The sequence below is a fragment of the Mytilus californianus genome, unplaced genomic scaffold, assembly GCF_021869535.1.
Source record: "Mytilus californianus isolate M0D057914Y unplaced genomic scaffold, xbMytCali1.0.p SCAF_4, whole genome shotgun sequence".
Taxonomy (NCBI): Eukaryota; Metazoa; Mollusca; class Bivalvia; order Mytilida; family Mytilidae; genus Mytilus; species Mytilus californianus.
In genome coordinates, this window is record NW_026262690.1 from 110,809,297 (window position 1) to 110,826,220 (window position 16,924).

The 16,924-nt window shown below is 32.6% G+C and overlaps 2 protein-coding genes across 2 annotated transcripts in view; one reads left to right on the forward strand and one right to left on the reverse strand.

Moving 5' to 3' along the window:
• Positions 1-16,924, forward strand: part of LOC127739136 (integrin alpha-9-like) — a 124,212-nt gene that overhangs the window by 45,626 nt on the left and 61,662 nt on the right. The gene's annotated exons all lie outside the window — the stretch shown is intronic.
• LOC127739135 (uncharacterized) overlaps positions 1,987-16,924 on the reverse strand; it is a 157,243-nt gene continuing 142,305 nt past the window's right edge. The window contains exon 14 of the transcript XR_008000302.1: positions 1,987-2,116. The gene's annotated coding sequence lies outside the window, so the exon portion shown is untranslated. The remainder of the gene's footprint in view (positions 2,117-16,924) is intronic.

The window sequence follows — 16,924 nt, forward strand, 5'->3', positions numbered from 1 at the left end:
ACTATAAATTCTTTAATGTTTTACTGCATACATAATTTGAGTTGTCTCCCATTTTTAAGAGTTGTCATTCTTTGGTTGGCATCAATTGTGGTAATGTTTTGCAAAATATTTGGTAAAAAATAAACCTGCAAAAGGTAAAAATAAAAACAAAGTGTTAGTGTTATTGACATCACAGGTAATTATAATTGAAAAAAATATTTGGCTATTAGAAAATACTTTTTCCACATATGATATAAATCTTTTAAGAAATAATCCTAAGGACATTGTTCAAAATGAATTATCAATGATGTACATGTATTAGCTGTTACAGCAGAAATTATTTATATGTTAACCAATTTGTTTTACCAGGGGTCAATTTAAAAGCTAATTCAGATTGTTACTTGACAGAGGTTAAATTTTAATTCAGATTGTTACATGCCAGAGGTCAAATTCATTTCCGATTGTTACTTGCCAGAGGTCAAATTCAATTCAGACTGTTACTTGCCATAGGTCAATTCTATTCTGATTGTTACTTGCCAGAGGTCAAATTCTATTCAGATTTTTAATTGCCAGAGGTCAATTCTAGTCAGATTGTTACTTGCCAGAGGTTAAATTTAATTCAGATTGTTACTTACCAGAGATCAAATTTAATTCAGATTTTTTTCTTGCCATAGGTCAAATTTAATTCAGATTGTTTCTTGCCAGAGGTCAAATTTAATTCAGATTGTTACTTGCAAGTGGTTAATTCTATTTAGATTGTTAAAAGGCTTGAAAACTGATAGTTGTCGAAATTAAAACTGATTAGTCAGAATTGATAGTAAAGTTACTTGAAATCTATCATAAAATCCAGAATAGCTGGTACAGTTTGGGCAATACCAATTTTTGGGATACCTTAACAAAAATTATACAAAAAAAAACCCAAACAAACTGACTACAGTTGTTTATAATATGCATCCCCTCTACCAACTACATTTTTCGGGTTAAAAAGTGCGTATTATACACAACAAATTACGGTAAGCATTTATGATCCTGAGTTACATCAGTACAACTTTTTTTCACACCTGACGCGACTCTACATATATGGAAGTGCTGAATCAATCTTTTCAATATTTATATCAGCATCAGACAGTTGCTTGATAACATCATAAGTAGGATTTAACACTTGAAAAAAAAATCAAGAGTAAATGTTATAAATATAAACGATTGCTGACGTGATAGATAGTAGTTTGGTAGCAATGTCCTGTTTAAATTTTTGACAGCTAACAACTATATTTATTATCATTATTATCAAGTAAGAAATTAATCAAAACAGAATTGAATATCAACAGAGAAAATGATTATCACTTCAAGTAAGAAGTGTCGACATGGTCAGCAGTAATAATCTGAAGGTCACTGAGGGTTTTGTCGAACTGTGTCAAAAAAGAACTCAGCAGACAAGGGCAAATCCATGATATTTGTAAGGGGGGGGGGGGGGGGCTTAATTTCAGAAAACTGCAGGGGAACAAGGTGAAACAAACTTTGGACAATTTTATGCTAAAAACACACATGAATTGTGAGAAACATGAGATTTTATTTTTTTTGGTGATCAAAGATCCTATATGCCCACCTGGATCAGCCACTGATAGATAATCATTGAACCTTGAATCTGCCAATGAATACAACAAAAAATCAGAAGACATAAATATTAACATTTGGTTACTGATCATCTCTAAAGTATAACACAAACCAATGAGAACAACACAATTATTGCACTAAAATACAGACATCTTGGTTCTGTAAACATTTACAAAATGTTCAATAAAGAGAAACAGAAGAAATAAGAAAAAAAAATGAACTAAAAAATTGGACAATCAACTCATATCAATCTCTCTTTTCCATAGGATCCATAGTGCAAATATATTGTACATTGTACATGTATTATATTTTATTTTTAGTCAAATATATATTATCTCAAAAAAATTTCTTTTGAAACTTCTTATTTTTATCAAAAAGTATATGCTTCATATCAAAGTATTATAAAAACTAGATTTGATTTTTGCTTCAATAACAAATGTGTAATGTAAAAAGTCAACAACAATTCTATATATTTTTAAAATCAACGGAGCACTATTACTAATCACAAGCATGCTGAAAGGACCTTTACATACATTAGTGTAATATAAACTATGTCATAATAATGTTACCATGACTACATATCAATTCTTAGATTGTTGAAATTTATCGATCAGCTGTCTAACCCAACCTCTTATTACAATCAGATTATTCAAATCAATGTTCAGTTGGTCCAGTTTGCTAGTGGACACGGTCGTAGACATCTCATCACTGTAACGATTGACTGATGGAAGACGATATGTTGCATCAGACATCTCCCTACGTAGACATGGTCGGTCAAATTCAGATAATCGGGGAGGTAACTCTTTATCGACACTAACACTTCTTACTTGTCTTTCTTCACTTGAAGGACGACTAGATATTCGTAATTCTCTTTCAACAACAAGGTCTGCTGTAGAATCTGAGTTCTCGTTCAACACTGGATGGTCGACTACTTGACTTATAACAATTTGTATGAAGACTTTCTAGTCTTTTTTTAATAATAGCACCAGGTTCTCTCTGTTTGACCTTAGTTACAGGAATCTGAACAGGTTGAGTTTTCTCCTCAAGTTTTTGTACATATGATTTAATAGGAACACGAGCGGGTATTTTATATTCTGATTTTGTTGTATTTTGATCTGGGTCCATTTCACAATAAACGGCAGAGTCACGAAACGGTTCCCCATCATCGAAAGCAATAAAAATTGTTTCTCGTAAATACTGTCTGTTGAAGATAGTGATCCTACTCTTTTGATTTCAGATTTATCATCGCTACTCTGACTCCGAGGTGAGTCATCAGTAGTATTGACGAAAGCCATATCACCTTGTATGGAGAAGGCAGAGTCACAGTTTTGAAGATGCAAATTTTCAGATGCCTCCAAGTCTTCAATTTGAATATTTGTGGAAGGTTTTGTCTGACCATTAACATCAACTTTGCATTGATCACATTTATCCTTTGGTCGAGTGAGAAACAGTGTAAGACGATATAGGTAGGCTCTTGTTCAGCCATTCTTTGGCCGATGAAAGGACTACCCCAGTTCCCAGCATGTAAAACCGTTTGTAAATTTGTACTGGTACCCTCTTTAGCTTTGTTAGTAAACAAGGACAACAAACTTGATCTGGTTTCCTTAGGTTTTGATTTGTCATTGTCTAATTCATTATCAGAGCTATCCCGATTGTCATATGAACCAGAACGTCTATGAGACAGTTTCTGTTTTAAATCGTGGATTTTATGCTTCAGTGATCCCATAAAATTATCCACACCTGGAGAGTTTGGCGCTGTATCTGTACTCTCATATGAAGAGTTAGAAAAATTAGAAACACAAGAATCCCGTTTTTTTTCTTCATTTTCTACAGGGTAATTTATGACATTTGAAGGAAATTAAACCGAACTGACTGTTGATGTGGATTCCGAACGTTTCAAATAATCCTCCATTTCTGCTATAATCTGTTCATGGTCCTTGACGATATGGTGATCATCACATAATGAAGGACTACTAAAATGTCTCAGTGGATGTTTATGTAATGTCGATGTTGGGTTAGAATTTGATCTGTTTAATTTTGGTTGTGACTTCGCAACTTTTACAACGGGTAAAGCACCAAAATTAGGAAAATCATTGAGTTTTTCTGATTTGATATGATTGTCATCCAAACAATTGTCTGATTTTGATTTAGCTGACGGAAAGCGTAAAACTTTAGACATATGTTTTTTGAAATCTAAATGATTATCTCCCTTTTGTATCCTAACTGAGTTATCTCCCTGTAAATGTTCACGTTTTATTTGTGCCTGAGCCAAATCCATTGTTGATCTTGGTGGGGTGCAATATTTATATAATTTTGGCCCAATGTCGAATCCGTTTACAGGAAGTGAATTTCTATTGGCATAAACTATCCAGTCCATTTTGTCAATATCCCCTTCACAACCAGTAAAATGGGTCCTTGTATGATTCTGTGGGACTACCAGTGTTGAGGTCTTCCTTTCCCATGGATGTTCATTGATTATCTCCCCTGATTCAGCACCACATGATACAGACTTTTTAATGTTCTGTTTTTTAGGCATTGTATCAAATAATGATATAAATGGTAGAGGTTTTGTTAATGTTATTGGTCCCACTTTCTCACCAATGAAGAGTTTTCCTGAGTAGTGATTTCTTCACTACACTTCCTGTGTTTATGCAGTAATGGAGATGACGGTTCCAGAGTGTTTAATACCGGCATACTAGAATATCGACTGTGTCGTGACAGAGACCCTGAATTATCATTGCACAGTTTTTCTGTTTCACTCCTCATGAATTTATTAAATGTTTTAGGTGAACTTGAAATTTTCAGATGGAGTTGATAGAGAAGAGAAGGAAAACTCTAGTCCTGACAATTTTTTTGACGGTGTGTAAAATGCATCTTGTTCGTGACTGTTTGGAGCTATGGATTCCAATGTATCATTAGATACTGAGAGTAATGGTTTCAATTTGGTTGCACCTTTGAAACTTTTAGACCTCCTAGAGGATGTTGGTGTTTCATGTTTAACTTGTGAGGTATTCTCTTTGTCATCTAAGTGTCCAAAGTCCACAGATCTCAAAGGCTGACGTTTTACAGCCTGCCTGAAACTAATACTCCTTCCAACTTTTGTCGGCGAGACAGATGGAGTGTCTCAAAATACCCGATATAAATTCACCCCCCCAAAAATGTTTATTTGCATTTAATAGTGTATGTAAATCAACTTTTTATCATCAAATTTACAACAAACAGCTTCATTGTCATAAGTATAAAATGTATTTTAATGTAATTTTAATATTTAATGTTATTTTTAATATTTAATGTTATTTTTAATATTTAATGTTATTTTTAATATTTAATGTTATTTTTAATATAAAATATTCATGCCAAAACCATGATTTTGTGAAAATATACAACGGTTTGTAAAGATGCTTGAACAATTCAAAATGGCCGATGGAAAATAACCCAAGTTCGTGCTTTTCGGGACAATAAAAAGAACCCAAATAGTCAAAATATAATACAACTGGTTAATTCTTTTAGTACAAAAATGATCACCATGCTTATGAACTGATAAAATATTTTTATGTAAAGTAAGCCACAAGTCTATTGAAAAATATTATGAAAGAAATGGACAGAATTAAATATCATAGACAGGCCAATAGTGGATAAATCATTGTAACAATCATTACATTGAAGAAACTTTCATGTTAAATAATGCTGACTTGTTCTCATTATCAATTAAACAACTGTAACAAGTCCGAGAACAAATCGATATTTGAAACCTACAAAATTTTCATATCAGTATAGGGCAGATACATCAATCAGTTTTCCGACAAAATTTAGAATTATGAAGATCGCTATTTAAATTATTAAAAGTGACAGCAAATAATTTTTAGCACATGTTTTGACCAAATGAATTAAACTGAATGTAAATACTAAAAGTTTATAAAAACCACTGAGAACTAATTATAGATAATGTAAGAATAAGAAGAAATGCTCACTCTAGTACTGGGCGTGGAAGGTGAGTGAGCCTATTCTTACCTTTCTGGTGGTGGACTCTGTAATGATAAAAATCTATCTGTAATATGCCAAAATTTGAAAAAAAAGAAGAGGGAAATACCATGGGTACATTCAAAACTCATTAGTAAAAAAAAAATAACAACGACAGGGCAAAAAACAAACACGACTCAACAGAATAACAAATCCACACAACTCTACTTAACTAAAGATTGACGACACAAACCCAACAAAAAACAAGGGTGCACACAGGTACTCCAGGAGGGTAAGCAGTTCCTGTTTCACATGTGACACCTGTCATGTTGCTTATACATGTTCAAACCCGGTGAAAAGACTCATTTGTTGATTTGGAAGTTTTTTTGGAAAAATCACTGTTATACTTGTGCAGGATTTAACGGATTTTAACAAAATTTTTATGAGTAAAGCCATCATATGAGATCGAGAGTGACATTTCCTAAACCGGATGTAGTAAATTATCTCCCTTATTTCAGATAAGATTTTAAAGAAACCAATATTTTTTTAATTATACCAATATTTACTTTAAGTAAACCGCAGTTATCTTATTGATTATTCAAAAAATTAACAACTTTCTAAGTAAATGTTATGTTATGTTTTCCAAAGACGAGGAATTTAAAAAAAAAACTGTTACATCTTCCTAGCTTTTCTTTGGTAGTCTTTCTTTTTCTGCCATGGCCACGCATTGTCAGTTCGGTTCCGGATGATGAGTTTCAATATCCACTTGGAATCTTTCGCTTCTCTTTTATAGTTTTAAGAGCTGTTCAGATCGAAATGACCGTTTCAGATCAAATGGGTTCACTAGACTTTAACAAACTTTGAAAAAAACTAAAGTATAACTAATTCATGATTAAATGAGATGATGTGTCTTCCAAGGGGATATTCAAACAATTCCTTTAGTAAGCGAGACGACATTCCTTCAAAGCACACAATGAAAAAACTTTAACAAATTCCTTAGTATGAAGCAAAACATGCCTTCTACAAACGATGAAAAAAAGCATAACAACTTCCATAGTAACAAACAAGACATGTTTTCCACAAATGATGAAAAACTATAACAACTTCCTTAGTAAGCGAGACAACATGCCTTCAAAGAACACAATGAAAAAACGTAAACAACTTCCGTAGTAAGAAACGAGACACATGACTTCTACAAACGAGGAAAAAACTATAACAACTTCCTAAGTAAGTGGGATGAAATGTCTTCTACAAACGAGGAAAAGCTATAACAACTTCCTCTGTAAGCAAGACGGCATCCCTTCAACGAAAGAATAAAAAAATGTGACAACTTCATTAGTTTGAGTCTTCCTCTAACAATGAAAAAACGTTAGCTACTTTCTTAGCCATTGAGACGGCACGTCTTCCACAAACGATGAAAATACCATTACTACTTTATTAGTAAAAAACACGACATGCCTTCTAAAAACTATTAAAAAATTGTAACAACTTCCTTAATAAGCAAGACGACATGCCTTAAACAAACGATGAAAAACTATATCAACTGTCATAGAAAGTGAGAAGACATGTTTCCCGCAAACGATGGAATATCAAGCTCATCTCTTGAAAATACAAGAAAAAAACTTTTCGCATTTTTAATTTTATGATTGTACTATAAATATAATTTCTATTTAGGTCAATGGTATTTGTCTACTTGTTTTATTTATGTGCTCTTTTATACAGTGTATTAGTATTGTTTTGCTTTTCTAGTACCCTTTTCATTTTGTATATTTATCTTTTAAAAATTATGTTTTCTTATGTGTAGACGTAGAAGGCCACGTTGCGGATTAACTGTTTTGTTAACTGTGTAACCTTCTGAAAATAAAACAAAAATATCATTATTATTAAAAGAAAAGCTATAACGACTTTCTTAGAAGTAACACGGCATGTGTTCTACAAACGATGAAAAAACTATAACAATTCCCTTAGCAAGCGAGATGACATGCCTTAAACAAACGATGAAAAAACTATAACAACATTCTAAGTAAGTGAGACGACACGTTGTCCACAAACGATGAAACAAATCTGTATAAACACGTCCGGTCGTTTTTTGGATGTTAAATCTGATTGCCCTTGTTAAGAGAGTGGCACACCAACTACACATGAAAGACACTTTAAAATATCGATAAGATTCGTAGGTTAAATATTCCAAAGCATTTTAGCATGTCTCCTCCTCTCACCAAAGTCTCTCTGTCAAGTAGGAGTCTTTGTTTCCCACCACTCTTCTCCTTGTTAGACTGCATAGAAAAATAAACATTAAGAACAATAAACCCCGCTTATAGCTGGTTTTATGCACCGAAATGGTATGAACAACTGGTACTTTTCCTGTTGCTTATGACATGTGAAAATCATATAAGTCGATTTGATGGTCAGTCATAAACAAGACGGCGGACGGGATTGTAACTACGACAAATGAAAAAAATACATTCAAACATGACACAGACATTTTTCGGCAAATAAAAAGTATCTATATTGTCATCTATGAAGCAGACTTGCTGTAATGAAAATGAATTTTACTTTTACATAGTTTATATTAAGAATTCTTATTTTTAACAGCTCTCTTATGAACAGTAAGCATGCCCCTCATAGTAATCATGTATGGAAGTATTTTGTACTGCTTAACTATGACGTCTTTAATTTATAGTTTCTTTTGAACAATAGCTACACAAATGTCCCTCTTCTATGAGAAAAATAACAAAGAAAATTTTACACAAAATCAGTCTCTGAATTATTCACAACATTTAAATTGTAATGAAAAACGGCCTTCACAAATGAGAACAACAACCCTATAGTTAAAAACAGCTGGGGATCCATACGATCGAGAAAATCAAATAAATGTAAATCACGTAGGTAAGACATGTTATCAAGTATAGACTAGTAGACAAATTAACTTGCACCCTTTAAATTGTGAATATATAATTTATCGGTCACACAATTGGTTGAAATGAGTTTTTTTTATAAAATTTTAGAGAGTTGAAACATTGTAGTTAAATGTTGTAGCAAGGTAAATTTGATATATATATATATATATATATATATATATATATATATATAAACAAGTCTAACTATATATATATACATAGTTAAAGTATTAGCTTTCAGTTATAAATTACATTCAATGAATATACAAAATTATACCCTTTCCAAACACTCAAATGAATATACTGCTGACGAATTTACGTAACATCAACTCAGGTATGACATAGCGATTCAAATTTCAAAAACTTATTTTGCTTTCTGATTATGTATAAGAGTTTAAGAGATCAAAATATATCAAATTGACATTTTATAGACAATCGAAGGTAAAAATTAATTCACGGTAAATCTGTGTTAAATATTTCCTCAGTATAATAATAAAAACTGTGTCTGCAGGATAACAATGCACCTGATAACATTTATGATGCTGTTTATTGGAATAGATTGCTTCAATATTGATACAGACAATATAGTCAATATTCTCGGACCAGAAGGAACACATTTTGGATATTCTGCTGTAATGTTTAGCAATGAGGACAGTCAGAAATGGTCAGTATGTGTGATACTATAATATGAGGTTATACATACACATATCATAGAAATTAAAAGGAAAAAAGGGAAAACAAACCAGCATATCTGTAATATTGGGCATACTGTAAAACATGGTATGGTACGATGGTATGATATGTGTTATGGTATAGTGGTAATACCACCATACTATGGTTTGCATGAAGTTCATTCATTCATAAATAATCATATAGTTCATAGTTCACGCACGTGTTGTGTTGATAGACATAGTAGTTAAGGGCGCGTCGTATTGCAAAATGTATTAGTGTTGACTTTTTGCTCTAGCATTGTATTAAAGTATGTTAACCAGTACCACATGTCTTGTCTCTCAGTTATTATATATAGGCTACCAACGTTACAATATCATTCATCTAGGTACTTCAACTTTCTAACAACTTTACATCGAGCATTTAAACAAAAGTTTTATAGTTGCATACTATTGTCTATTTGTAAATAAGATTAAAAAGTGTGCTGTTGTCTAGGTTACTTTCTCTAGCTTGTCAAAAAAACCTTTTTAGACTTGATACACGTTATAGATATTTTAATTGTTACAAAATCAATCTGAACGATTACTAAGAAACGACTTCTTTGATTTGCAAAGCTTTTCTAATTGTCAGCAAAAAGTATAAATGTATTTAAAAGTAAAATAACAAAAATACCGAACTCTTCGGATAATTAAAACGGAAAGTCCCTTTTCAAATGGCAAAATAAAAAGCTCAAACACATCAAATGAATGGAAAACAACTGTCATATTCCTGACTTGGTACAGGCATTTCCTTATGTCGAAAATGGTGGATTAAACCTGGTTTTATAGCTAGCTAAACTTCTCACTGGTATGCCAGTCGCATACAATTCCATTATATTGACAACACTGTGTGATCAAAACGAACAGACATAATAGGTAAAAATGTCAAAAATTGGGGTACAGCAGTCAACATTGCAACTAGCAATAAAACTTCGATCAAGCTATTGTTTACTCGAGGAAAGTGAAACGGAGGTGAGAATGAATATAATTGCACAAAAGTGAAATAATGATGATTTGTCCACTCAGAACAATAAAACTGATTTGTCCACTCAGAACAATAATACTGATTGTATCACTCATAACAATGATACTCATTTGTCCCCTCAGAACACTAATACCGAATTGTCCCCTTAGAACCATAATACTAATTTGTCCACTCAGAACATTAACAAAAAGTAAAATCACAAAAATACTGAACTCCGAGGAAAATTAAAAAAGGAAAGTCCCCAATCAAATGGCAAAATCCAAAAAAACAAACACATCAAACGAATGGATAACAACTGTCATATTCCTGACTTGGTACAGGTACTGATTTGTCGACTCAGAACAATAATACTGATTTGTCCATTCAGAACATCAATATTGATTTGTCCACTCAGAACATTAATACTGATTCGTCGACTCAGAACAACCATACAGTTTTGTCCACTCAGAACAATAATACTTATTTGTCTACTCAGAACATTAATACTAATTTGGCCACTCAGAGCAATAATACTGATTTTTCCACTCAGAGCAATAATATTGATTTGGCTACTCAGAACACTAAAACTGATTTGTCCACTCAGAACATTAATACTGATTTGTCTACTAAGAGTAACAATACTGATTTGGCCACTCAGAGCAATGATACTGATTTTGCCTCTCAGAACAATAATACCGATTTGTACACACACAGCATTAATACTGATTTGATAGCTATTGAACCAGGTTTAACCACCATTTTCGGAATATGCTTTCACTTGTTTCGTTCATTGATAACGTTTGATTTTGTCAGTTTTTATGGACTTCCCCTTTTGAATTTGCCTTTGAGTTCAGTATTATTGTTATACTTTTTTATCCACTCAAAACATTAATACTGATTTGTTCACTCAGAATATTAATACTGCTTTGTCGACTTAGAAAGTTAGTACTCATCTGTCCACTGCTCTATTAAACTTGGGACTATTAAACTAACACTATATTATGTCCAAGATTAAACATAATCCTACTTAATTTAATTCGATGGTACATTTAACTGCTTGATATAATTCCTATAGTTGCTTACCTCCACATCATTGGGACTGTTATCGATATTTGTGTCATTTATAATCATGCCACATCTCCTTATTGTTATACGAAAAGACATATAGTACTGATAAAAGAGTACTCGAAGTTACTGAAAGCCAGTTCAAAGCCAATGACAACTGATAAATACAATATGTTTTCCCAGACTTGAATATCAATCAGTAGACATCAACACATTTAGTGTAAATACGTCACAAGCAGCGCGAGATGAAAACCTCAAGAACATGACCCTGTGCCATGCCAAAATATAAGTATCGATATAATGTAGGATCATAAATGTTCATAAATGTATAGCAATGATTATACATATTTAGTTTTTTTTAATAACAAAATCAATATTATAACCGATTAGGACAATATTCAATTTCTTATTTCAAATAAATTAACGAACCTTTTAGACTATTTTTTTTCAAAGGATCAATTTATTTGGATCATGTCTAAATTTACGGACTCAAAGTAAAATAAATGGGATGTGATATCCCGTTTGTGGTTTAAAGTAATTTGCGGTAACGAAATCGCTCATTTTATAATTTACCAGTAAAGCATAGATTAGAGTACCCTCATGGAAATCGAAAGCGTCACTTCAGATAAGGCAATATTATCACCAAAGTGACGGCAAATTGTTGTTGAAATTATTATAAATTTTGGTGGGGTTCTTTGTGGCTCAGTTTTGTTACTTTTCTATGTTTTGTTGACTTGTTTGTCTTTTGGTTTTTTCTTTGCCATGGCATTGTCAGTTTGTCTTTGCCTTATGACTTTGAATATCACTTTTGGTATATTCTGTTTCTCTTTTATATGGAATTAAGATGGATCTTTACTAAGTTTACTTTCTCATTTACACATACCCCAATATGTTCTTTAAGTCATTTACATATACCCTAGTATGTTATTTAACTAATTTACACATACCCACTATGTTCTTTTACTCATTTGCTTTCTCATTCAAATTAGTCCAGCCTTAGCCTCAGTGAATTTTTTTCATATTTTATATTTTTCTGTTGTCACTTCACTGAGTGACAACAGGATAAAAATAAAAAAATAAAATAAGTCACTATGTTCAGAGCTGGGCTACATTCATAAATACCGCATATGTTCTCTAACGCAGTTGCGTTCTCATTCTTTTCCGAAATACTAAGGGTTACCCTTGCTTTATTTTGCAAAACCTTTCGGAATTTTGGGTCCTCAATGCTCTTCAACTTCGTACCTTATTTGGCATTTGGCGTTGCGGGGGACATAGAAATACCGGGCGTCCGTCCGTCTGGTCATGTTAGCGCTCTCCCGTGTACAATTCTTACCAGATTTTTATGAAACTTATATCATATGTCTTTAACGAGTTCAAAAATCAGTGCCGATCAATTATATTTAAAAGACTTATGCCCCTTGGAAGCATTGATTATATGGCAAATTGTATTGTAAATGCTCTTGCATGTACAATTTTTGCCAGATTTTTATCAAATTCATATCAAAGGTATATAACAGCAATGTCTCAGACAATTTCAAAAATAAGTGCCAATCAAATATTTTTAATAAATTTGTCTTGGAAATATTGAATATATCGGAAATTGCTCTAAAGTCTTCAACTCTTCAGTAAGATAATTTTTAAAAATATTTAAAGAAAAACAAAATTTTTTTTTTGTTATTGTCCTTGGTCAGAACAAATGAAATATGTGCAACGCGGGGGACATTGGAACTCTGTTCTCTTATTGATTCGAGCTTTATTTTGTAATTCATTTGATTGTATGGCTCAAATTGTGGGCACCATGATTGGTTAATAAATTATCTTATCTTATATCCAAATTACAAACACTCTAAAAAGAAACAATTTACAATGCACGGACTCGTCATACTGGATCATCATTTCTTGTGTGTTTTAGAATAGACGCCATCTAATGAACCATCGAAAGGGTCCTTTAAAGAATAAAATTGAGAATGGAAATTGGGAATGTGTCAAAGAGACAACATCCCGACCATAGAGCAGACAACAGCCGATTGTCATACGACTCGATATAAACATAAACATACACAAGTGTAAATTGAAAACAACGTTCAAACCTATGATTGCATTGGATAAAAACCGCAATTTTTATACGTGTGCATGCAAAACAAATTTCTTGGTAGAGGGGTCTAAATACAGCACAAACAACATTTTCCAAAAGATCAAATGAGTGAAAAAGTATATTTTAACAAAACGCATTTGACTAGCAGGTCGAACAACTGATGTTCTTAAACCCTGCAGACTGCCATTGGTGATTGCCAAATAAACGGATCACAAGATGTAACAAAATAGATCTTTTTATTAATTTATTACTAAACAGAAAACAATAAAGTTGCGGAAAAGATGGTATACCGCAAACATGAGGTGCAAAAATTTGAACACCATATCCGGATTTCGACAATTAATGTCTCTTCAGTAATGTTAGGAATCGAAACGGTATTTGGAAGGCCATATAATTTACCTCAATTTAGGATAGACTCTTGAATTTTGAAAGAGTCAAAATAGGATGAACGGATCTAAACATAAATATATACACAGACAGGCACGTGTAATCGTGTGACAACGGTTGTTTTTAGGTCAGTTTGATTTCATGCCATTGACGAAAAAATGTGTAAATCATCTTTTCACCTGAATAAGAATGTTTTTTCATGTGTGCAAAATCAGTCAGGAAACGGATCTTCCCCGTGGCTCCCTAGTTTTACTTTCTAATGTTAACATTCTTTTCTTTTTAATAACTGAACATGCTTAACACACGCGTTACCCATCTTCAGCTGTAGGTTAAATTGAAGGTCGGATGAACATGTATTCAAATGATTTGAACTGTTGACTTACAAGCCAATTATACATTACCGATGGGTTTTTTTTTTATCTTATTTTGACGAAATTGAATCAAGCTGACTGCAAATAGCGAAATTATCATTTCACAATTCCGCATTTATAAATGTTTAAAACAAAAGAAATTGGATTTTATTTTTTGATCAAAATCGGCGCTTTTATCTCCAAGTACAAATTTTTTAGCGTTCTAGATGGAGGTAAATCCAGAAAAGCCCTTTGGACGCGCACAGTTTATAGTGCTATTTTCATTTCTATCGTCCACTGTTTTATTTCAAAAACTATTTGTGAATTGTCCCTTTGCTCAAGGAAGGAGTGGATACATTGTTGTTGTTGTCCTTACACGTCCTCCTGCTTTTAATAAATGTCCATGATAACATTAACCCAGCACATATTGCAGAATTTGTAAATTTGGAAGTTAAGACTATAATTGTGAATCGTGCCACGGGTTTGGGATTTCTTTGTCCTATTGACAGAATTATGTACGTTATGGATGAATTACACATTAATCATATCATAAATTATATATATATATCAGTCTTAGTGATGAAATTACACTTGAATCATATCATATATTATATATATTAGTCTAAGTGATGGAATTACACACGATTCGTATCATACATTTTATATATGAGTCTAAGTGATGAAATTACACACGCTTCGTATCATACATTTTATATATCAGTCTTAGTGATGAACTTACACATGCATCGTATCATACATTATATATATCAGTCTAAGTGATGGAATTACACATGCATCGTATCATACATTATATATATCTGTCTACGTGATGGAATTACACATGAATCGTATCATACATTAAATATATGGGTCTAAGTGATGGAATTACACACGATTCGTATCATACATTTTATATATCGGTCTAAGTGATGGAATTACACACGAATCGTACCATACATTTTATATATCAGTCTTAGTGATGGAATTACACATACATCGTATCATACATTATATATATATATCAGTCTAAGTCAAGGAATTACACATGCATCGAACGTATCATACATTTTATATATCAGTCTAAGTGATGGAATTACACATGAATCGTATCATACATTATATATATCAGTCTAAGTGATGTTATTACACATGCATCGTATCATACATTTTATATATCAGTCTAAGTGATGGAATTACACATGAATCGTATCATACATTATATATATCTGTCTACGTGATGGAATTGTAGGTCCCTCATTGCATTGTATCGGAAAACCAAAAGATGAATTGTCCCAAAACGGCCCTTATACACTATTAATGAAAGGAACTTGATAATAAGTGTGTAATCAACACTTGTTTATGCTCAAGGCATTGATTCTCGAGAAGACAAAAACGAAATCATATCTTAAGTTATCTAGTGTATAGTAAAATACTGAAACGTATTTAGGACAGGAAGTTTGAACTATATTTCTCTGCATGTGAATTAAACAGCAGGTGTTGAAATTTTCACTTGCATCGTCTCCAGAGATTCTATTCAAACAATAGGCAAAGGGAGCAATATTTCAAAATTATATTTCCCACTTTTCAATAATATGCGGACAACACTGGCGCAGAGAAATTCAGAGTTGTCGCTTTTTTATGATTTATGATAGGATAAAAAGAAAAAGAAAATTGCCTTAATACTTATATTTATAAAAGCAAATGTATTGTATGATATTTAAATATTTCTGGACTTGCATACCTTTCTCCATCGTAGATGTACTTGTATCAAAATAAATAAAGTTTGCTTAATTTTGTTTTTTAATATTCTTGTTTTAATCATTACAGGGTTGTAATAGGAGCTATAAAGGCAAATTTTACAAACGACCAAAATATAAAGACACCAGGCAATATATTTAAGTATAAACTGAACTTTACCCAACCCACACAAGATTGTGAACCATTGAACATCAGAACTAATGGTAATTAAGCAATGACACAGGACGTGAGCGTGAGTAAACCAATGACCATCAAAACTATTGGTACATAGAACTTATTCGGATGAGTATAAACTAATGAATACCAGAACAAATGGTAGGTAAATAGAAACCACACAGAATGAGTGTAAGCCAATGAACGTGAACACAAATGGTAGGTAAATATGATTCATACAGGCCTAGTGTGAACCAATTAACATCAGAACAAATGATAGGTAAATAATGTTGGACGAGTGTGAACCAACGAACCTCAGAACAAATGTTTGGAAAACATAAATCACAAACGGCTGAGTGTAAACAAATGAACATCAGAACAAACTGTAGGTAAATAGAATGGTAGGTACATTTGTAAAAAGAATCAATTGTGTGCGCAAATGGGCATCCTAACAAATATATGGTACATAGAAACCACACAGGATGAGTATGAACCAACTAACATGAGCACAATTGGTAGGTTAATAGGATTGACTGATTGAATGATTGGTGTTAAACGCCACTTTCAACACTATTGTGCTATGTCGTGGGTCAGTTTTTATTGGATAAGGATTCCAAAGTACCGGGAAAGAACCACCGACCTTCGGTAGGAAAACTGACAATCCTTGTCAATTAAGATTGGAGTCGAGTGCACCTGCAACGTGGTCAATAGGATCCATACAGGCTAAGTGTGCACCAATTAACATGAGCACAAATGGTAGGCAAATAGATTCATACATGATAAGTCTGAACCAATTAACAGGAACACAAATGGTAGTCAAATAGGATCCATACATGTTAAGTGTGAATCAATAAATATGAGAACAAATGGGAGGCAAATAGGATCCATACATGTTAAGTGTGAATCAATAAATATGAGCACAAATGGGAGGCAAATAGGATCTATACAGGCTAAGTGTGAAGCATTTAACATAAGCAAAAATGGTAGGTAAA